At 45.6% G+C, this 24,127-nt stretch overlaps 1 long non-coding RNA gene across 1 annotated transcript; it reads right to left on the bottom strand.

Moving 5' to 3' along the window:
* Positions 1 to 357: 357 nt before the first annotated feature.
* LOC141474506 (uncharacterized) lies at positions 358 to 19,137 on the bottom strand. The gene is made up of 7 exons (XR_012463631.1): positions 18,728 to 19,137; positions 10,239 to 10,380; positions 4,731 to 5,348; positions 3,618 to 3,676; positions 3,254 to 3,466; positions 1,714 to 1,914; positions 358 to 432 (listed from the first exon to the last, which is right to left on the bottom strand). It is a non-coding gene; the product is annotated as an uncharacterized lncRNA (long non-coding RNA).
* Between the last annotated feature and the right edge of the window lie 4,990 nt (positions 19,138 to 24,127).

The following is a 24,127-nucleotide window of genomic DNA, read 5'->3' as shown; positions in this document are numbered from 1 at the left end:
TTTTCCACCCCTCTTTTATTTTAAGGCTGCTGCAGAAATTCACCCTCTGCGTGAAACTCCTTACATCGAGGAGCCTAACGGGTGGTAGGAGCTGTGAGGGGGGTCTGTGGGCTAAAAGCCCTCCTTCTCTCCACCCCCGCGGTGAGGAGGGGGATTCCTGAGGTAATATAAGGAAAATGAGGGGGTTTACCTCATCGAAAGAGAAAATGAGGTTTCCCCACTCTAAAAAGAAAACCCTCTTGACATTTATCCCCGGTTTCTCATAACCCTTGACCTGTGGCGCTACCAGAAAGTTTGAGCCCCTCTTGCTTTCCAATAAAAAACAACACAAAGTTGTGCTTTTTCTTATGTATTTTTAATCTTAAAATACAGCTATTGAAGAATAATCATAGGCTGCTCCATCCTGCCGCCAACACCGAGGCCTCCCACAACCTGGAAGAGAAGACGGCACCTCCGTAAAGACAGTAAAGTTTAATTAATCACAAGGCTTTTAATTGCCATGATACATCCCCACCTTCTCTGGTTCGGTGTGATCTAAATCTGATACAAACCAATAAATTTTAGACTTCTGTTTTTTTTTTTTAAAAAAAGCAATAACAATCACTGAACCCATTAGAATTATGTCCAAAAATTAGTATCCTATAGATTCTATATATACGCTTTCATTTTTGAATGAAAATACGTAAGGTGCTTAACGTGGGGTGGAAAAAAAAAATATCTTTGTACAAAATGTCGCATAGGTATCAAACATTTCCATTCTCAACTTCCATATTCTTTAGTGTTCTCTTACAAGTGCTATTTTCTGAAATGGTTGAAGGGAATATTGCCGAAATGTTGCAGATGGGGGTAAATCTGTACGACAGATCAATAAGCAGCCCAGTTTTAATTAAAACAGCTGACTGGTCCACTAGTCACTTATTATAGCCTCTTTTTTATAGTATTTGAAACCCCTTAAATCTCTTTTACTGCAGTCCTCTGGCATATATAATTTTCTCTTCAACTTGGCCAAACTCAGTTGGAAAATGGAGTTAACAAGTTCTTTTTGCAAAGGGATACATTTTAATGTTAAATGTTTTATTCTGCAAGATGAATACGTGAGTAAATAACAGGACATTCACAGTCAAGCTTTTCCATTTTCTTAAAAAAAAAAAAAAAAAAAAAAAAGGAGGTATTTTTCTTTCTCCCCAGGCCAAAAAGTACAAGCTCTTTATAAATCTTTGGAGAGGGGCTTTCATTTGAGGCTGAATTTATATAGCATTCAAAGTGCTATATAAATTAATATACTTTTAATACTTAATATTTACATAGTGCCTGGTGAGAATTGATGTTCACAACCCCTCTGTGAGCCAACGCATTTAAAGGATGGTGAAAAAGCTGCAACAGCAACAAAAAGGGCTTGTTAATTTGGGGTATGTGAAGACTTAGGTTTTGGGGCAGAGCAGAAAGGGGAGTAATTGGCTGCACGTCACTGAGCACCTCTTGAAACCAAGTCACGAATGTCTAATCATGAGACATGCAAAACAGAAAGGTCCTCGGGAGAGTCTGAATTTCCACGGCCACGTGGTGCCGGTGTTGGGGGACAGAGCAGCAGCACAACCAGAACACACCTCATCCTCTGTCCCAACTTATTAAAAAATAATAATTTATGGTTGGATATTGCTGTTAAAAGAAAGCGGCATCCCCGTGTGCAGGCACAACACAGCAAAGAGGTACCTGATCCACTTGGGAGTATTTTTACGGAGACAGCCGTGACTACAACAGCGTTATCCTCGTTACTCCGAAAGGCAGTTTCCATCTGGTGACTTTTGGGGAAGTCTCACGGATAAGCAGGAGGTACCACCTCGGCTTCTTTCTCACCTCTGCTCCTGGTGCCACGCTGCAGACACACCACACTCCCCTTCAAGGCTCAGTTCACTACCTCAAAAAACAAGCAACAAATTAAAATATGAAGAATAACAGATTTCCCTTCATATCGAGACCAGTTCTCCCCAGGAAAAATAGTTCTGTGGAAAAAAATATCTGTTACTAGCAGGTGGAGGGAGGTCATCCTGCCCCTCTGCTCTGCCCTGGGGAGGCCACATTTGGAGCACTGGGTCCAGTTCTGGGCTCCCCAGTTCCAGAAGGACAGGGAACTGCTGGAGAGGGTACAGCAGAGGACCACAAAGATGCTGAGGGGCCTGGAGCATCTCTCTGCTGAGGAAAGGCTGAGGGACTCGGGTCTTTTTAGTCTGGAGAAGAGAAGGCTGAGGGGGGATCTGATCAACGCCTATAAATACTGAAAGGGTGGGTGTCAGGAGGATGGGGCCAGTCTTTTTTCAGTGGTGCCCAGGGACAGGACAAGAGGGAACGGGCACAAACTTGAACGTAGGATGTTCCGTCTAAACATGAGGAGGAAGTTCTTGACTTTGAAGGTGGCAGAGCCCTGGCAGAGGCTGCCCAGAGAGGTGGTGGAGTCTCCTTCTCTGGAGACATTCAAACCCCACCTGGACACGTTCCTGTGGGACCTGCTGTGGGTGGACCTGCTCTGGCAGGGGATTGGACTGGATGATCTCCAGAGGTCCCTTCCAACCCCATATCATTCTGTGATTCTGTGTGTCTGGTACCATTAAAGTCACTGGGAGCTCCAACTTTAGCAAACTGGTGTGCTGAGAACCTGCCAATACCTGGAGGATGCGTTCGCAGATGTGAGAAAGTCTTTAAATATTCTCACTATTCTCTTAAATTCCACAGATTAAAGCATAAAATTGAACTAGCCCGTGAACGGTAACGCTACGCAGCTCTTTTTAACTAAAAACCTGGATTGAAGATGTAAACAGCGGATCACATCCTTCGGACCAGCTCTACGTGACAGATGTGTGCAAGTCCGAGGTTGCAGAGGTAGAGCCGAGTCAGCCTCAGGTTTAGGAGGTAGAAGACAAACTGAATTTAGAAAATGACTACAGCATCTGGTGTAGCAAAGACAAATCCTTATTCAGGCACAATTTAGCAAAGAAGAAATACTAAACAGTGCTTCTCGAAAAAAATATACCGCCCAGCTTGCATGAATGATAGACAATTGATGGCCACAGCTCATCACAAACCATACTGTGCTTAGGAGAAGACCTCTATCTGTTGATAAGGCTGTATAAGAGGCATAAAGCCATGCAAAACTTCTATTAGTCAACTAAATCTTGAGCCAACATCCAGCTCTAAAAGTGCCTTGGGGAAATCAGACTTCTCCAAACCCCATAAATAACATCAGAAAGTTGCCAACCTGCTGTGGAATTGGACATCCATCTTTGCCTGCAGAATTTCCTTGTGGAAGTCCACGGTTCCTGCAGTTTTGCAGCTCAGCCGTCCATCTGTAACTCCAAAGGACATCGCGTTGTGGAGGAGGTGTAGAAAGCCCAGCAGCAACGAGATGAAGGAAACCGCTGGAGAAACTGGCCTTAAGATATAAGGTAAACACAGAGGATGGAGAGGTACCCTAGAAAGAGAACAAAAAAGATGCCGAGACTTTCTAGGGAGACGGGAGTTTAAAACCAGAAAGGTCCTTTCTGTGGGAATACAGTGAAGTTTAGAAAAGTGAAAGGATGGAGAATAAATAAGGAACAGATGCATCGGGAATGGAGTCGTACCTTAAAAACAGGGCTACGAGGAGTAATTGCAGGCGTGAGGAAAGCCAGCACAAGAATCCCTGAAAAGGAAGCGACGCCGTAAATAGTGGGGGACAAGAAGCCTTTCTGTTTCTACTCAAAGACATCTTTAAACGGGCTTGGCAGGCAAGAGGGGAAAAGTCTACTCTTTATTGTATCAATGAATCCTTAACTCTTGATGGTCATTTTCCTACCGCTCTGTTCCGGCCCCGAAACGGGGCCATTAATCTGGCTCTCCTGCAGGTCATCTGAGATTTTTCTAGCAGGGGGGGGGATTTAAACAAACGGACTGTTAAGGTGACAATCGTAACGTTAATACTCCCTCTCCCATAACTGCAAACTTCAAAACAACCCCTTCTTTTAGGTTGAGAGATGTTACTGCTTTGCTGAAGCACATCAGCACAGAAAAGGTGGCAACGCGTTGGAAAATGGAAAATACATCAATCCAGGATGCTTAAGGCCAGCACAACAAGCGCAGCGCTGCTAAAGGAGGCCGCTGCTCCTTCCATACTCTGCAGATGGATCTTAGCATCTGGAAAACGCGCTCAGTCTTATGATCTCCTCTCATTTTCTAGATGGAGGGCAAAGCCAATGATCACGGTGAATTTAACTGGACAATTTGTTTGTCTGAAGAGGAAGACAGCCCAAGACAAAAGCAGCGTCTGAAAGACACAAGGTTTTTAGAATAGATCAGCACATCTGTAGGATTCACTATCCAGGAAAGGAAATTACCTCTGATACATAATTCAATCGAGTAATGAGCCCACACTCGGATTATATCCCAAATGCAAGGCTAGAAGAGAGCCTAACCACCTTTTTAGCTAACCATCAGTTTCCAGAATATACAAACTGGGTATTTGTGTATTCTGCTGCTCATTTCCTCTCTCCAGAGGGATGCGAGGCTTTGGGCACTGGCAGGATCTCGAGGCAGAACGATGCCTGATGCCTCTTCAAAGAGCGGTGGCGAACACTTAACCTGACCCAGGGAACTCAAAAGGTCTAGAGGTCTACAAATAAAGGCATAGTCAAGACTCTGGGGGGGGGGAACAGAGGAAGGAGAAACTGCATTGCAGAAAATATTTAGTAAATTCTCACCCTCTTGCATCCTAATATCTTCCTATAACGGGCTGGAGGCGTCCTGTCATCTTTATGAAGATGTCACCACCTATGATGATGGAAGTGTCCTTCAGTCTCTGAAGATGGCAGGATGAAGGCAACCAAACCATTCCAACTTAAATGTGCAGTTTGTGGTAGAGAAGCTGTATGATATCTTAAAGAGAAAAAAACCCCATAATTTAACAAAAAAATCGCCAACAGCTGAGCATATTTTTTACAAATATAGGCTCATTATGATGCTAAAACTTCTCCTGTTGTCCTTGGACAATGTTTCTTTCCTCTCCTCTGCTTGCCGGTCTCGCTCAGACAGTCTCATTTCAGCAGTGTGAAAGGTGCTTCATTTTATAGGGGTCTTTCATGAACGATGAAAATTCAAATATGTTATAATTAGCTGCAGTTCCACATAAGTCAGTATTATTGCAGCCTTCATATTAGATCTGAATTTGTCCCACAACTGCGTGCGTCAAATATTGCTGTAGAATGATTAATGATATCACACGTAATGGAAGGATTAAGCATTGATGCAGGAGAGTTGCTCGAGAGGAACAATTTTAACTTCTTTCCGCTCCTAATTTATTTTTGTCCTGTAAAAGAAACCTGAAATTGAAAATAAAAATGGCTCGTGTTACTGGCAAGAGAAACGAGAGTTCTGATTCACGACTGAATTCTTCGTTCAGTAATCATCGGTGGATTAAAAGCCAAATCATCTTAACAAACGGCACGGCAACGAGCAACACCGAATATAAAAAACCTCAGGACTTGTCCTGCTGAATAAACGTAGACTCATTTCCAGCAGCTTTGAAGATAAGTGCAATTCAACAACAAAAAATCTACCCCTCCCTCCGCAATCAGGAATGATTCAGTGCCTACACCAGGCACCGTGGGACAACCCGCGCCAACAAGCTCTTCTGTGGCGCGTTGAAGTCTCCTTTTATTCCCCCCACCATCGCTTGTTTGTGCAGTTACTCAGTCTGCAAGCACCGGGGTGTGTTAGGAAGTAACTTATGACACAGGAGCAGACAACAAGGAATTTTAAAATGTCTGGGAGACCTTGTCACGTCTGATCCCGCAAAGCTTTATTACTGGGAACTGTTGTTTTCCATCAGCCAGGTGACATTTTTAAATGCTTATTTTTCTGGTGCACTTGAAGGCAAAATAACTCCACCCAAAACTCCCTCCTTTAATTTGATATCGGCATAGACGGTTGCAATTTGCATTATTCTATTTAAACAAAGGTTAAGGTACATTTCCTGTTACAATCATCATTAGAAGCCTGGTGGCTCCCAACCACCCCGTCATTCTTCTTATGTCAACTCAGGAATATTTATTTTAGTGTCTTGAAACGTGCACCCCGGAGAGCAGGGAGCTGGGCACCAGACCACGTGCTGGGAAGGAGCTGAAGGGTCTCGTGCTGAGGAGCAGCCTAATCTTCAACCCAGAGCTGGGGAGAGGGGGGAAATCAGTGGGATTTGGGAATTCCCAGGCACAGGAATTCATATTTGCAGACCTGGCTCTACAACTTTTAATTTAAATGCCCCAAATACAGACTGCTCTCTAGTACTATTTATTTATAAACTCATTTAAGAGGGTGGCTTCATATTCTGCACTGGATTTTTTTTTTTTTTTTATCACCTTTGAAACGTGCAGTTCTTCGGAGAGCCACAAGAAAGGGAAAAGTAGCAGCGCTTTCCCAGCTTCCAAACTCCAAAGGTAGCAAGAAGTTAGGAAAGAAGTTCTCTTGGCAATAAGAAATAAAGAAATCCATGTATTTGAAGTCTGTTTCATAGAATCATAGAATCATAGTTTCAGTTGAGTAAAGGCACTCAGCACGACACAGCCGAAGGGAACGGGGACATGTGAGTAGAAGATGAATCCCAATGTCTCCCAGGGAAGGAGTGGGCCGCCTACAACTTCCACCCGCAAACCCGTGGCCCTGGGGGCAGAAGAACCCCCTGATGCCTCTCCTGAATCACATTTCCTCAGAAGATGAGTCAGCCCCCGAGAGATCTTTGTCTTAAGAAACCCCAGGTCGCTTCTCCTGTAACTTTCCGATTGTCTTGTCCCGTGTCCTGCAAAGGGCTGAATTAAAAAAATCGCTCTTTTTATGTTGCTACTTTTTTAAACTATGATTTTTCCCCTCGCGCACGGGAAGAGAGTAACCTGTGCTCTAGCGTCCCAGTTTCCCAAAGCTTGAAGGTCTTTTTTTTCCCCCCCAAAAATAAAGGCATTTTGCCCCACAATAATGAAGACACCAGTTTGCAGGAGCTCCGACACCACCGTATTCTGCATTTTATGAAGCAAATTACAAGGCTTCTTCCAGTTCTAGGTTTTCCTGCCTTGTCTCAGTCATTTGGTTGACTCCCCAAGGTCCCCACCGAGATGTAGCTCATTGGCTAAGTTATATAAAAGGAGTTTTAAGTAGAGCACTCTATTGAGGTTTGAGTTTTCCCTTTAAAATGCAAATGGCTGGTAGTTAATTCCCTTTTGGGACTTAAGAGCTGAATTTGAAATGGGAAATGATGATACAAAAATATACTTCAGAAAGCATTGCAGTGTGAGTAATGAAACCTTCGCCACATGAATACAGATTCTTCTGGTCAGCCAGACATCTTCATTTATCTGCATTTTAATAGTTTCTCTCAAAACTGCTTTTGGCTAAATTTTTCCTCAATGTATTACCTGGCGCCATCTCAGCAGAACTACAATGAGGGCAAAATGTGACCACGTTTTCTATTTTTTAAAATCTCATATATCAGCACATTTAAATATATCAATATTCTATAAGGTATTATAAATATCTCCCTCTTTTCTGTTTAAAAAAAGTCTAATGAGACCTTTGCTATACTTCCCGAAAATATATCCGGCTGGCAGACCTGTTTGCCCGCTCCTTTGTGGACTGGAAGGGCTGAAGAGCCATCTAAAGCTCAGCAAAGTTTTTAAACCAATATTTACTCCCCGATTTCAAAAGGAACGTCTTCCATTTCACTTTCTTTTCCATAATTACCAGTTTACTTCTAAAGGGGGGGGGGGGGAAAAAAAAATCAGCATGTATAATTACATCCTTAGATCAATTTATGCTTAAACCCGTACGTGTGGGCACAGAGACACACCCCGACACGGACCCGAGGGATGCGAGGGGCTCTTGTCTACGTTTAAAATTCCAGAGTTCTCCACTCCTTGCGTGATCAGGCCGTAACTCACTCAACTGCATCCCTTGTATTTGTTCTGTCTTCTGGAAAATATACCTTTACATAACCCTTCAAAAGAATTCATTTCGATGCGCGTGGACACCGGCACAAACACATACACCCGTTCCAATAAGCCTTATACCGGCAGAGGAGGGAACTGTGTCATCACGATACGAAACCCACCGATCACACGTCTGGAACGGAACTGCAGACTTTGTAAGATTAGAAGGGCCTAATCCTGCGATTTAGTTGAAGTAGTAAAATTTATTTATATTTGGACATGCTCGCTTTGGCACCTGGGCATGAAACAGGAGCAGACCCCAGCCCGGGTTCCAGCCCCCACCTCCTGATCCAGCATCCACGGGCAGATCCCTCGGCAGGGTCAGCAAATAAACACCCAGATCATCCCAAAACCTGAAAAACCACAAATTACACGAGCCTTACTCCAAGTTTTTCCTCCAAGAAGAGACAGAAACAATCAAATTGACAATCAAATTGACGATCAAATTGACTCGATCTCAAAGGTCCCATCCAACCAAAAATATTCTGTGATTCTGCGAAATATTTGAACTTTTCCTTTTTGCCCTTCTTTTATTTCCATGTTTTTCTACAAACCCCATACTGTCCGAGTTCTCCGGGCTGTGTTCTCTCTTTTTTGTTACAGACTGACTTCAATCAAACCCTAGATCTAGAAGTCCCCAAACAACCAACAAAGAATGTATTTCAACGCGTTAAATTTGAGAAGTCACAACAAGGGCTGTGGTATAATACTGTGATATCACTCACAAAAGACTATTACTTCATTGTGTATGAAAACAGCATCTGGCACAGGGCAGGAGATCATTTACCGAAAAAGCATCCAAGAAGAATAGCGATTAAAAGTAACAATCCAACGAGTTTATGGCTACGTTAAGTCGTTATCTTCGTTAAAGGTTCCTGCAATGTAAAAAGGTTTCTTTAAAGTAAGGGAAGGAAAAATACCGCGCACGTTAAGTCTTTATTCCGCCTTCGACTCAAACGCTTGCCAACGGCTTTTCAACAATTGTGTGATTCACTATTGAGCGTTCCACGGTGAAAGAAGCCTGCGTTCTGTACGGCAGAGGGCTCTTTCATTCACTTCCATTTTGGATTCCTGTTATCAACCGACATGTCAGCTGTTAAAGAGAACCTGGTGAAAGACAATGGAAGGAGATAAACCCCCCAGCAGGTGTTATAGAAATATTGAATTGCCTTTTAGTCTTAATTACACCTTCAATGTGTTTTTGCTATGTTGCAGTTGCTCAATGTAAATGTAACAGTACCTTCGAAAGTATTTTTTCTAGGTTTTCTACAACCACTACAAGAGAAAGTGAACGGAGCAAAATAAAACTACGTAAGGGCAACACTTGGGAAGGAAAAAATTAAAAGGGGCATCACCAGTAGATTTCCTAGAAGTTGTGCAGGGAATTAGTGATGCAAGGGCAGAGAAAGGGAGCAAGCTCTGGAATTCATTACGAAGATTAACACAGAAGGAGACATTTCACTACAATTTTTAGCATTTGAGGAGGACTTCAAGGATGTGAAGTGGCTTGTTCAACTTCTGAGGGTATTCTTGGGTGAAACAGAACTCACCAAGGAAACGAATACAGCTTTATCAGACTGATCTGGGAAATATAAAATCTAGTAATCTTAAGTGTATTCCTGTCAGCCTTCCTAAATACCTCAGCAACTGAAAGAATAACTTTCCAGACGATCTTACCACTGCAGCAAAAAAGACATTTCAGTGTGAAAACTGGCTACTGATCGGATCGACCAGCAGCTGGCAAGTCTCTTCATCAAAATGACTGCAAATTTGCTTTAAGAAATGCCCTTGCTGTTACTATGGCCCTCTATTACTTAGGCAAATGCACCGAGAAGCAAATTTCAGAGCATTTTGAAAATCAGGGATCAAATTCTGGGAATTAAAGAATTCCCAGAATTCCTGGAAGGACAGCCTTCCCAAGCAAATGGATTTTAGAGCACCAGGAAATACCAGTTCTGCTCTGACAGCAAAACTCTCCTTAACAAATCTCCAGAAGAATCCTTGCAAAATTAAGGCAGAGCAAACCTAACACGACGCAGGACACACGAGCCCTCTCAGCTGGAACCGCAGCAAATATGTGATTGTAAACCACAGCCTCACGCTCAGGCGAGCAAATCCTGAATTTTTCCACTGTGTGCAGGCTGAGGTTACGAGAGTTCAAAGCAACAGTTGAACAATTCTGTAACAACAGAGAAATGGAACGTGCTGTCATAACTGGGCTTGAAAGAATGCTCTCACCTTGCTGCGTAAATCCGCTGCTTTGAAGAAAACACCTAAAACACCCCTGGTTTGGGTTGAGCTGGCCAGGTGCCTGGGCACACCTGGGATCCATAACATGTGGGTACACCTGAATAACATCACAGGAGCTTGGGAGTATATCCTACAAGGGAAAAAAATAAAAGAAAAAATAAAAATACTGAGTCAAAATAATTGGGTTGTGTTGAGTTCACTAAAAGATTGTGGGGAAGCGGATTGATGTGTTATTTCTCCTCAGCCAACAGTATCTGCATCCCTCCTCCAGTGTCATTTGTCTGCAGCACAGCGCAGGATGTGCCAGAATTCCCTGCTCTGGGCAGCAAATTGTCATGTTTTTCCAGTCTGGCTGGCAACAAGACTTGCCCATTTGTAACCACCTACACCAGGGCAGAGGCTGTGGCTTCCATCTTAAGGGCTGTCTCAGACAATACTATTTTCTTATGGTCAGCTTTAGAGATAAGGCAGGATCGAACGCCCAGATAAACCTTAGCTCTTGCTATATGTTTACTCCATTTGACACCCACTGTTTTCCTAAAACACTTGTTTTCAAAGGCATTCCAATATCTATAGCATGGGCAGAATACACTTGCCTTCCAAACTCAGTTTGGTTGCAAAACATCCCCCTCCTTTCAACTAATCATTCACTAAAGCAAACATTTCCCTACTGAGACAGGCATCCTCTTGAAGGACACATCCATCCGCAAAGAACTTCTGGGCAAAAATATTTGGAAAGCAATCTAAAATTATACCTAAATCAATAGAGCCCCCGAGCGCTGCAGAGACAGGTACTTGGCCACAGGCTCCCACGCCAAAGGTGTTGATAATATTACAACACTACTGATATTGCAAAAATTGGTTTTCTTCCACTTAAACCACCAAATCCCAGATCCCTATGAGAAAATTCCACTAGGTTTTTCCTTTTCAAAGTACAGACTTAATAATTGCTATGATAAAAGACTGAAGAAAAACTTGAAAATATAATAAATAAAAAAAGAGTAAAGTATACAGCCACCTCCAAAATTATGTCATTTTCTTAAACTAGACACACAAGGTTTTAATAAAAAGAGTAACAGTACACACATTAAAGATAAAACAAAATCTAAATAAAAAATTAGGAAAACAAAATAAAAAAAACCTACTTTATTAAAAACTAGGACTAGTATACAGACAAGGCTCTCCCTACAGCACCCAGAGAGCAAAGTAACACCCTGGCATGGGCCTGAGGCCACTAATAAATCTTACTGGCCCTGAGCAGCTTCACCTGGGGCTTCCACCCACAGGCTGAGGAGCTCTATTTAAGCCGAGCCCAGGGACCTCATTCCAAGCTTGAGTGACCCCAGAGGAGTATTGGGCTTCAGCTTATGGATGTTTGGTATGGGTCACAAACTTGATTTCTTAGCTTGGTGTTGGGTCTGTCTTATTGCTATAGATTTGAGAAATGAATACTGAATTTCTGTCCTTACTGGGCTGTATCACAATCTGCAGATCTAATTTTTATCTAAACATCAGAACTATTTGTTCCACATTAGTGGAACACTGGAACAGGTTGCCCATGGAGGTGGTTGAGGCCCCTTCCCTTGAGATATTCAAGGTGAAGCTTGATGAGGCCCTGGGCAACCTGGTCTAGTCGGGGGTGTCCCTGCTGACAGGTGGGACTAGATGACCTTTAGAGGTCCCTTCTGGCCTGGACCAATCTATGAACTGCCTCATCTTGTTAAATTTGCTTGGATTCTCCAATAAACCTAGTAGCCATCTCTAGGTAAGCCTTGCTTAGGTGCTGAAGGGCGAGACTGTACCTGGTGAGCCCTTTCTCAAGCCTGAAGATCCAGAATAAGGGCTAGAAACTTCCCAGGGAAGTTTTATTTTTAGAAATAAATGAAGGTTTTTAAACTTGCCTTAGAAAATGTATTGTGTAAGATGAAAGCTTCGTTTTAAGAGCCCTGTTGCCCCACTCCAGCAGAGGGGCTGGTAAGACAGGTGGGGAATGAGGAATGTGTTATCCAGGGGAAGATGAAAGAAATGCAGTTTAGTTTAACAAAATAAACTTCAGGAGAGGCTATGGCTGCTGTCTATAAATACATCAGGAGAGTAAACACTGGGGAGAGAAAAAACTTCCTTATTTAAACTGCATAAAAATGTTGGCACAAGAACAAATAAGTAGAAATGGGCTTTAGAAAAAAAACTTCAGTTTTCAGTGATGTTTTCAGTCTCTTGTTCAAGGCTACAAGAACAAAAGTCTCAGTTTCTCCTAAGAGACGGCCTGCTCAGGTTATGTATGTATGTGGTGGTGTGTGTGATGGAGAAGGACTCAATGGCTTGGAAACCCCCCTGCCAACTCCTACCCCCATGAGAAGGTCAGATTTCTTAATTTCTAAATTCTGTGGAAGGATGAAGCCTGACCACCTGAGAGAGAATTATTTTTATACATATTGAAAAATAATACTGAGGCTTCTCAGCTAGGGGATTTATTTTTTGCTATTCCATAAAAAGCCCAGAAAACTGGAGTTTAATGGTTGGCACATATATTGAATGAGACATTAAAATATGATTTGTTTTTAAAAAATGTGGCTGTTGTCTAGATGTCTATCATGAGTTATCACTGAGTTTTTTCCACATTGCCTCTCTTTATTTACTATGTGTATCCAGAAGCAGGAAGAGTATCTCTCAAGATCCCTTCCTTCCTCATGGAAACTGGGTAAGACTGACTCTATTATCACATCATTGTTTTTTCAAAAACAACTACCAAAAAGACACGTATTAACAAGTCCTTTCCCAGAGCTGGAGATGGGGGAAACCTTCTAGAAAATGTAAAAATCCTTTAAATCCTGTAGATCTTTATAATGATTTTTTTAAAGACTTCATTAGAATGCCTAGATACAGGACTAATTTTAAGAGAATATTCAACCTTGTAGCAAACAGAGAAACATCAAAAAGCATTGTTAATAGCTTTCTGAGTCATCCCAGCCTGCTTAATGAAGAGGAAACCCAAATAGCCTTGGTGTTGACTTTGCAGTTGATGCACAAATTATTTCCTACTAATGACAATGCTTCTACACAACCAGAATGGATAGCGGTGACACCTGGATATGAGTGAAAAATCAGCCAATAAAGTTAATTATTGTAAGGCTAAACATGGTTGAACATCTTTCCCAGGGAAGAAATGCATGTACTAAATAGCAATCCCAGATGAAGAAGGAGTTGACCTGGAGTTGCAGTTGAACTACATCTGTCCAGTGCAGATTTCTGGGAAATTCCCCAATAATTAAGAAGTCTTGCAATCCAAAAATTACTTTGCTGCATTGGTGTTCCTGTATTTGCCATAACCAGTAAACAGCTGGGGCACGTACTGGTACCATGACCACCTGGCTGCCTTGCTTATGGGCCGGGGCTCCCCAGCAGCAGCTGCGCACAAGAAGCGTGAAAAATGTTTTCCCACCCAGGAAAAGCCAGCAAACAGGCGGTTTACATAAAAACTTGTGAGACAGTGATCTCTTTTGGTTGATTTCTATCTTCCCCTAAACCCCAGATCTTAAGACATCACCAGAAGCAGCAACTTTAAATACTGTTCTACTGGAGTTGGGGCTATTGGGGTGGGAGCGGTATTTTCCCTGCAGGCATTTTTTGCAGCCAGAACTCCCTTTTCCCATTTCTATCCCACAGCAGGGCTCTGCGAAGGGGTTTTCACGGTGAACTGAAAAGCTCCCTTTTCCCAAGATTTGATGCTCCTTTAACCAAATGCACAGTAAAGATTATGGGGGGGGGGGGTGTATATGTGAACTGCTTCCTCATTTATTACTGGCCCCGCTGCCTGTATTTCTCATTAAATAGTGGGGGATTAATGCCAATTGGGTGGGTTACAGAGCAAAAGGGTAGCCAATATGGAGTGCACGTGATGAAATGCTTTCTCTAATAGTATGTTTCTCCGCTTAGTTTTAAGTAAAATCACTTTTAAAATGTGGAGATTATTAGGTATGTGTTATTAGAACACACTAACCCCCCAAAACTTCTTCAGTCAAACCTTTCCTTGTGGTATAAAAGGATTAATTCAGCTTGTTTAAAAAAAAAAAAAAAAAAAAAAACCAAACAACAAACTAGGTTTTTTTTGGGGGGGGAGGAAATGACCCTGAGAATCAAAATAGGAAGACTTTGTTGTATTTGTCTGTGTTTTACATGAGGCTACCTTAATTAAATTTATTCTGGCTTGCTCTAAAGCAGTAAGCTCGTGTCACTAGCTTCACCATGTTTTGTATTCTCTGTGCAGGATGTAAAGTAATTACATTTCAGTTGCATTATAATTTAGCAGGTTCTAACAGAAACGTGGAGAGAGCTGAAGTTTTTCCATCTTCTAGATTGGTGTTTTAAATCACAGCCAGCTGCTGACTTGCAGGAGGGAAGTTAGATGGGTACCACAATGCACAGCCCAATTCCGTGCACAGTTTAATATCGAAATCTAAATAAGTACCTACTTGTCATGCACGGATGTAGTCCGGGAGGTCAACAAGGCCAGCGAGGCATCATCTGCTTCTATAACTCAAATGGCTTTACAGCACTTGAGCGTTTTTCTTGGTCATGTTTTAATCTACATCCTTCTCAAAATGGGATAACGTCAAGAACAAAAAGCAAACAAGCCCAACAAAACCAGGCACAAAGAGACAAAAAGGAGGTCGGAAAGGAGGTGGAGGGTTGGTGAGGAGCTGTAGGGAGCAGTGGGGTGGGAGGCTTGGTTTTTTTTAAGGCAAAGACTTGTGACTCTGGTTTTACTGGGTGAAGAGAATGGATGAAGAGGCTCAAGTGGAAGAGGTTAAAAAGATATTCACAAGTAAATGAGATGCGGTGGGGTTGCAGTATACTTTTCCACCTGAAATGAAGAAGAAAATGGCACTTCTGGGGAAGATGTTGATATGAATTCCTCGGTGGGGGAGATGGTGCTGCTGCCTGGAAAAATGAGCCTTGGAGTGGGCAGAGGGAAGAGACAAACCAGGGAAGAGGGGACACGTGCAGCGGAGGAGGGCTGAAACAGCAGTGTATGAGGGGGGTGATGCAGAGAGGGAGATACAGATCTGGTGACCCAGGAGATGAAGGGAGGGGAAAAGGAGGATTTTAAAAAGGGTTACAGCACGGACCATACAGGCAAAAGGCAAATTATTTTATGTAGCTAACACAATCACAGAATGATATGGGGCTGGAAGGGACCTCTGGAGATCATCTAGTCCAACCCCCTGCCAAAGCAGGTCCACCCAGAGCAGGTTGCACAGGAACTTGTTCAGGTGAGTTTTGAACATCTCTAGAGAAGGAGACTCCACCACCTCTCTGGGCAGCCTCTTCCAGGGCTCTGCCACCCTCACAGCAAAGAAGTTCCTCCTCATCTTTAGATGGAACTTCTTATGTTCAAGTTTGTGTCCATTCCCTCTTGTCCTGTCCCTGGGCACCACTGAAAAAAGACTGGCCCCATCCTCCTGACACCCACCCTTTCAGTATTTATAGGTGTTGATCAGATCCCCCCTCAGTCTTCTCTTCTCCAGACTAAAAAGACCCAAGTCCCTCAACCTTTCCTCAGCAGAGAGATGCTCCAGGCCCCTCATCATCTTTGTAGCCCTCCGCTGTACCCTCTCCAGCAGTTCCCTGTCCTTCTGGAACTGGGGAGCCCAGAACTGGACCCAGTGCTCCAGATGGGGCCTCCCCAGGACAGAGCAGAGGGGGAAGATGACCTCCCTCCACCTGCTGGCCATGCTCTTATTGATGCCCCCCAGGATGCCATTGACCTTCTTGGCCACAAGGGCACATTGCTGGCTCATGGGCATCCCGGTGTCCACCAGGACTCCTGGGTCTTTTTCCTCAGAGCTGCTCTCCAGGAGGAGCTCACTTGAAATACATGAAGATTAGAAATAAATAAATAAACCCACTGTGAAGGCTTCTCTCTCTCTGGCAGCGTGAGGCTATCGGAAAAACAAAGCCTGTGCTGGAGCACCAGAAACAACATGTTAAATGTGGGAAATACAATAGGCATGACATCAGATTCCAGATACTGCAGATGAGGAATGGGACCAGCGTGCTCCTTCTGCATCTGGCTGCTTGTTGCATCCACTGCATGCTTGCTCTGAATCTGTCTTTCCAAGCGAAGGCAGGGGTCAGGGGGGAATAACCTGTGGAATAACTTTGAGAACGTGACCCATGAAAGGACAGCCCTGAGGTCCTCTGCTGTTTTGTGCCCAGCTGTAGAATGACAGGTCTGTTTGAAAACACGGCACAAAAGCCTGATTGGGTCACGGCCAGTAAGTCTCCAAAATGTCAGGGAGGCTCACGGAAATCCCAAATAAAAATGCAACACTAAAAGCACTTTGATTTTTTTCAAAAGTAATACATACAGCTGTTAAGGCTTATGGGAAATAAAGCAGTTTTCTTTGGTCTTATGTATTTCCTTGTGCTATTTGTTAATCACAATATTTCAGGATGATATAATGAAATTGAAACTGTTCTTAGAGGCTAGAGGAATAAATTGACTCCATTAACTCCCATAATTCAAATTAGAGAACTGCCCAGAGGAGTAAAAAAGTATTGTGGAGGGGAAAAAAAAATGAGGTTCTCCTAACTGGGTAACTAATTCTGCTCATTTCAGTTTTAAAACTCTTTCTTGTCTAACAATTTAAGGTTAAGTTACTAAACACAAGGTAGAAAATTCACATCTCTCTTTTTACCTCCGTTGCTCATGGGAGAGACGGGTCAGTGTAAGAGGGAATGATTTCATCGCACACTTGCGCCTCTTAATTTATAAGGCTTTAAAAAAAAAAAAAGATCTACAGAATCACAGAATGCTATGGGGTTGGAAGGGACCTCTGGAGATCATCCAGTCCAACACCCTGCCAAAGCAGGTCCCACAGGAACGTGTCCAGGTGGGGTTGGAATGTCTCCAGAGAAGGAGACTCCACCACCTCTCTGGGCAGCCTCTTCCAGGGCTCTGCCACCCTCACAGCAAAGAAGTTCCTCCTCACGTTTAGGTGGAACTTCCCATGTTCCAGTTTGTGCCCGTTCCCTCTTGTCCTGTCCCTGGGCACCACTGAAAAAAGACTGGCCCCATCCTCCTGACACCCACCCTTTCAGTATTTATAGGCGTTGATCAGATCCCCCCTCAGCCTTCTCTTCTCCAGACTAAAAAGACCCAAGTCCCTCAGCCTTTCCTCAGCAGAGAGATGCTCCAGGCCCCTCATCATCTTTGTAGCCCTCTGCTGTACCCTCTCCAGCAGTTCCCTGTCCTTCTGGAACTGGGGAGCCCAGAACTGGACCCAGTGCTCCAGATGGGGCCTCCCCAGGGCAGAGTAGAGGAGAAGTAGGCTTAATGGCACCAAGATCTGCCCCTCCCACTGTTATCCTAGGGCAGAGAATGAGCAGAACCAGTTTTTGTAAAAGCAGTGATTCATCGTTAACCAGAATTTACCCTCCCTCTGTTACTGGGTTTTGGGTCAATTGGCCACAATGGCCCATTGCAGGATCTGGTGCTGCCCACGCTCCAGTGGAACAGTGTTTATTATGTACAGGCAGCTCAAGAAGCCATTTGGAATAAACTTAAAAGGTAGGAAACACAGAGATTGGCTTATTTAAGAAATATCTACTGAACTACCAGATCAAATAGCTTTCGGAGCGTATGCTAATGTCAAATAAGGAATAAGAAAAGCAGTGTTTTTCCACGCCACCATAATACAAACACCTCTTTAAGAAGAACAGTGACCATAACCCCACTGGAATGGCCAATTAGTTAAATTTCCAAACAATAGTAATAATTATCCTTCTCTGGGCTGACATTTAGGACTCGGACACATATACCATAAATAAAAATAAAAATGTCAGCACCAGTTTGGGTCCCTTTGGGCAGAAGGAGTCCCTTTGGGGGTATTTCCTCGTGGGCCGCCCCTCGATAGATATTAACAGCTCTCGCTTCAGCTTTTAGTTAATCACTATATGAGGAAAAACGCGGTGAAATGCTATTTTCGACACAATTTCAGAGAATTACACTCCGAGGGGCTGGAGGCTGGGAGCCCTCCAGGGGTTTTGGGCTATCGAGGGGGACAGACCTGGGCCCCCTCCGCCCTGTATGTGTTGGGGGGGGGGGGGGGGGGCCCGGCCGCCCCCCGCCCCGATAAATCACTGCCCGTCACTGGGAGTCCGCCCCCCCCCCCGCTCCTCCCCGCCGCCAGGGGGCGCCCTGCCCCGCCCTCCTCCCCCGCCCTCCCAGCAGGGGGCGCTGCTCGCGGTGTCCCCCCCAGTCCCTCCTCCCCCAGCAGGGGGGCGGAGCGCCGCGATAAGAGGCGCGCTCTGATTGGCCGCAAGGCTCCCGGCGGAGCGGAGCGCGGATGAGAGCGGCGCTCCGATTGGTCGCGGGCATTAAAGTGGGGGGAGTAAAGGCCCGGGCAGGGGTCCCCCCCTCTCCCCTTCCCGTGGATCGGGGTCCCCCCCCCCCCGCTCCCCGGCCCCCTGACCTGGCCGCCTGTGAGCCTTTTCTCGAAGAATTTTGCCCCTCATCTTCGCAGGGGCGGAGGCGCTTCAGCCAATCAGCGTGCGGCGCGGCGGCCTGTTGCCAGGCAGATTATGGTAATGAGGCCCGGGCGGCCGCCCGCCCCCTCCCGCTCTGCAGCTACCATTGTGAGGTGAGGACAGGTGGGGGGGTTTGGGGCCGCAGCGGGGCCGGCGGCGGCGGCCGGGACGCGGCACCCGCACGGGACCCCCTCAGGTAACGCGATGGGACGGTCCGGGAGGGAAGCCCGATCCGGGGGCGCCGCGGGGACCCGCCGGGGGTTTTTGGAGATGTTGTTTTAGTCGCACCCAAGATGGCGCCCGGAGCTGGCGGCTCCTTAGCGCTGGGGACGGGATAAACCGTTCGCTCCCGCCAGTGGGGGGGGGGGGGGGTCATTCCCTTCCCCCTCCCCCGCGGGAGAGGTACAGTCCGCCCCCCCTCCCTCCCCGCCCCAGCCGGGATCCCCCACCCGCCCCGGACAGAGGGAGATGGGGCTGCCCCCACCCCGGTTTCCCCCCCTCCCTGGATGGTACAGTCCGGACCCCGGCACCTCAACGGCGGGGGGGGTGGTGGTGTCGGAGCCATCTTGTCGTGTCCCCCCCAGCACTGTGGACGCCTCAGCCCCCCCCTCCCTCCCCATTACTTTGGGCCGCTCGTGGTTAGGCCGGCTTCCCTACCCTCGGCTTGCCGGGCGGGCCCTTCTCCTCGGCCTGTCGCCGGCAGGGCCCGTCCCCCCCCGCCCCGGGCCGGAGTGGTTGGGGCTGACTGACCGTTGGGCGCCCTCACGGGGGAGGGGGGGCTGTGGCGGCGCCTCGCGCTTTCTCGGGGCAAGGGGGGGGTGTCTCACGCTGGGGAGCGGTGGCGGGACACCTGCGCCTCCTGATTGGCCGCGTGCCTCGCGCCCCAGCCTCCCATTGGCTTAGTTAGGGGAGGGGGCGTCGCACCCCCCTAAGGGGATTGGCTGCCGTTGGTGGCGGCGGTGGGGCGCCGGGGGTATATAAGGGGGAGCGAGTGTGGGGGGACCCGCAGTCCAGCCTTAAGGGAGGGAGGGAGTGGGTGGTCGCTGTTTGGCAACCCCTTGGGCACCGTTATCGGCCCCAGCGGGATTGGGTGGCCCTGGAGCTTGGTGTGGAGGGGTGGCAGCCCTTTCCCCACCGCCATGTGGTCCTGGGATGGGGATTGTGTGGTCTTCCAAGGGTGGAGCAGGACCAGGCCGGTGGGTGGGTTCGGGCCTGCTGCTGGCTGCAGACTGTGTGAGGTGGTTCCATCCAGAGAGGGGCTGGAGGAAAGGGCGAGGCCCACCTGCGAGCAAAGGCAGCTTCTGCAAGTGGAAGCTGTGGTGTTGGATGCACCTCTGCTAATGTTGGTGGTGTTCGTGGTGGTGGTTGTCTCTGCCAAATGCGCCTGTTCTTGTGGCCTAACAGAGATACAGTTACAGCATGTGGCTGTTTGACCTTGTGGACCTCTTGCTACCTAGGTTTTGGCGTTGAGGTGCCATATTGCCCTTCCTGTGCCACGTTTGCATTAGAAAATTTAATGGGAGCTTGTTAAATCGTTAAGTTGGAATGGAAAAATGAGGCCCTGATGTTCTATTTTTCAGACCTCCTCATCCTAACACGACAACTCGCCCTTTATAGCATTAGTTTCCCTGTATGAGACGTTTCAAGCTATGGATGGTCACCTCCTCCCTCTCAGCTGCTCGTTGTAGACTCACCAAAGGGGTCTCGTAGGGGTCTGTAGATTGGAGTTAAAAACCTGGTTTAGGCTACCCAGCTATACAGTCCTGAGAGTGAAATGAAGGGTTGGCATTTGCAATGTGCTTTTTGGTATCCGTGCACCAACCTGCCTAGATATTCATGGCTCTTACAGGCCTTTAAAGAATGAACGAGCACAAAGCCGTGTGTCTGTAGGATGCATATCAATGTTTCTCTTTCACAGTTTCAATGGGAATAGTGGTCACAGGGAGCTTCAGCTTTCTTCTGTTATTTTTTTAGTAATTCAATTTTTTTCCTTTCTATTGGTTAAGTTAGGAGATGAAATGCTAACGAATCATCAGCTGATTTCACAAGAGGGTTCTTTGCATCTTTTGCAGAAAGAAAATAACTGACAGTCTTAAGCCTTCTAATGCCTTCGTTTCTAGGGAAAAAAATGTGAGAGGGTTTATTTCTCTCGTCGGTCCTTAAATGGAGAACTTACCTCCTGAATTCTGATGCTTCTTGGCACTTTGCTACGTGTGCGCTTCTCTTGCTTGTTAGGTGTTTAAAATGAAGACAGCTTTATTACCTTGGTCATAGGATGAGATATCGATGTAATTGTTATCATGGGATGGAATAATTGACAACTTGTTTTTAGAGAGAAATGGGTATGTGTTTGTCTCTTGCTCTCCTCTGGCACCCTTAGTACCAACCTGCAAAGAAAATCCCTGGGTGATTTCTCTTATGGTAATATGCTCTGCAGCCAGCAGCTCCTTCCAGTGGGTTTCTGACCACCTGCAGCTGCTGTCAGCTGTGCAAACTGAATTTTAATTGACTTATAAGTGTAGTTAATTACGGAGGCTGTTTTAGTATTGTGAATTTTGTTTTGACTTAGACATGGGATCGGGTCTATTTGTCACTTTTATTTCATGCTAGTAAAATGCAGAGAAATAGAATTGTGTTGTAGCCCTTAACTGGTGTTATATGTTAAATCCCCACCTGTTTTAATGTACAAATAGCCTAATTTGTTCTCCATGGCCTGCAGTGCTTCAGAGGAACAGCTATTCTGAAAGAGACAAGTTGGAGGGTTCTTTTTAACGTGCAGAAACAAAGTAGTTTTGTCTTTTTGAATTTTAAGACCTTGAAGTAGAGGGGTGATTTAATTCAGAGGAGAGACGCAGAGGAGGTTTTGATACAGACCCTTTATTTTCCTTTTTTTGTCATGTTGAACTTTAAATATGTGTTTTCCCCGTTTTCTTGTTTTGTCAGACTTCTCCCTCTATCATTTATAAACCAAATCAATTCGGTGGCTAGGGTCACTGCCTCAAGCAGCTGGAGCCTGAGAATTGTGACGTGGGACAGTGAGAGACGATGATATCGTAGGGACCTCAGGATGAAACATTCGGGGGAAGGTGATGTGAAGAACGTGGTCACACGTTCAGGAGGCTGAGGATGGGAGGAAGAAACTAGCTGCTGGAGTGGATAGGTTCACGTTGAGCAAATGGGAAGAGAGGTGACCTGAGAAGAGCACGTACATATGCTGCAGTGTAATTATCTCTTTGCCCACTCAGAGGTGAAGGACAGAGAAGTGAGAAACACTTGGTTGTACAATAATTAGGACTAAACTTAAAATGGGAACTGCGTCTCCGAGCAGGTTTGTAGCCCAGCCCGTGGTAGTTCCCCAGGAGGTTGTTAAGCTCTCCTCTTGGGGCTCGCTTGGAGTGCTTGATACCTCCTGTATTTTGTGGTAGAAACAGACTTTCAGCTACTTACCTGATACTTTGTGAGAGAATAGTTGCAACAGACTGTCCTGCTCCCACCTTTAGCGCTTGGGCACTGTCCCTTTAGGAAAAGGACAATGTGACACACGGTGGACACGGTAGAGGAGGACTGGCCTTGAAGATCTAAGAGACCTTTTCCAGCTCATTGTTGCTTTGATGGATGTGTCCTACGAATATAGATAGGTGGATTCATTACGCACAATTTGAGTAAAGAGTGAGTTTGTGTTTGGCTGAGCTCTTCTATTTATTATACGACTAAATAAATTGAAGCCATTTTTCCTGTTGTGGAAATAAATAATCTTAGCTGCCCCAGCCCTATGTATGATTTCCATTTCTAACTCACCAGTAAAACATAAATATTGTGGTTATATATTACCTGATTATCAACGTTCAGCCAAAATGCACCAGAGCCAGGGTTCCTTGAAACAATCTGTGCGTTTGACGGATGGGAATGCAGAGGAGGAGACGGCAGTGGTGACTCAGTCCTCAATGAGGTTAGAAACCTTCTTGCCGCAACGAAAGCGTGTTCTTGCCAAGGGATCTCAGGAAATGCACCGACTCTGCCTTCTAGGCAAGCTGGGGTAATTAACTTAAGTGTGGGATAGAGCTTTTTGCAGACACATGTGATGTTCCTTTTGAGCATAATAAATCATTTTCATATTAAAAGCTGGAGGAAGACCCGTAGTCGTAAAACGCCCTTTCGTAACAATCTTGCTGGCGATGAAAAGGAGTGGTCAGTGAGCTCAGTACTTAAAGGATTAAGCTAAGAGCCCCTGCTATTATTGCTGCAGGGAACCCCAATCTATATGCAAGCCTCTTTTACACTGGGGAGTAAATCACATTAGCTGGTTTATGCACCGTTATTATAAAGTGGGTTCTCGTTTGCGGTAACTGCAGTGGCTTTATGGCACCCTGAGCAGGGAGGTGGACTTTTCCCCTTGCCCAGCTTTAATATTCCCCCGTTCTTGTCCTCTCGAGAGAAGGGACAAAAAGGAGTGTTTGGCAGCCCCTGGCTCGGGTACTTTCTCAGCAGAATGTCATCGATTAGGCTTGGAGAGGTTGCTGCAGATGAAGTCCCCAGGGTTTTTGTCTGTGTGTCTTCTTGTGTAGTCCTAGCATAGAAAGCAATTGTCATTCCTTAATAGCAGGTAGGCCAAGAAAATATGGTTACTGTTGATTTTTTTGGGGGAATGGTGGTGCTTTTCTCTGCATTTCAGAGGAGAGCTTTCCTTTGAAGCTCTGTGCAAGTTCACTATAGTCAACTTGTGTCAAAAACTCCTACACACCAAATATAAAATAACGGTGCCTTTGCTGATATTGGAGGTTTTCTCTTAAAGCGCTCTTCGCTCCCATTCCCTAGGTGTTAGGGGCCATGAGTGCGACACAGGATAGGTGCTGTGGTGTCTTAAAGGTGCGATGTCTTCTGCTGAGGACCTCACAGCTAACGAGGACGTTGCTGTTGGATAGTGAATGAGGTGCTTTCGCCCCCGAGTGGTGCTTTCTCGTCCTCCAGAGCTGAATGCGGTGACTGGGGAAAGCTGCTGATTTAATAACACAGCTTCGAGATAACAAGATGCTGCAGGAACAGGAGAGAGAGGGGTCAGAGAGTATTGCGGTGGTCAAAAGGAGTTTTCAAGTGAGATTTCCAAAAAGATGAAGAACTGTTCAGGCGAGGACACAAAGGCACTTTCTAGGCATCAGGAGCTGTGGAGGAGAAGCTTCAGCATTAATGAGATTTTTTTTGGATTGGATGTAAAAGGCAAGAACTGAAGAGGAAGGCCATAGGTCTTTGACACCAGCAGGTCCCCAGAGGGTGTTGAGAAAAGGAAGGTAAATGTGACTGGCATATGAAATGAACCTGTTTTGTCTGGAAAAGGTGTTGGATTTACT

Source organism: Numenius arquata, chromosome 22, assembly GCF_964106895.1.
Source record: "Numenius arquata chromosome 22, bNumArq3.hap1.1, whole genome shotgun sequence".
NCBI classification, from domain to species: domain Eukaryota; kingdom Metazoa; phylum Chordata; class Aves; order Charadriiformes; family Scolopacidae; genus Numenius; species Numenius arquata.
This window is presented reverse-complemented; position numbering and strand designations above follow the sequence as displayed.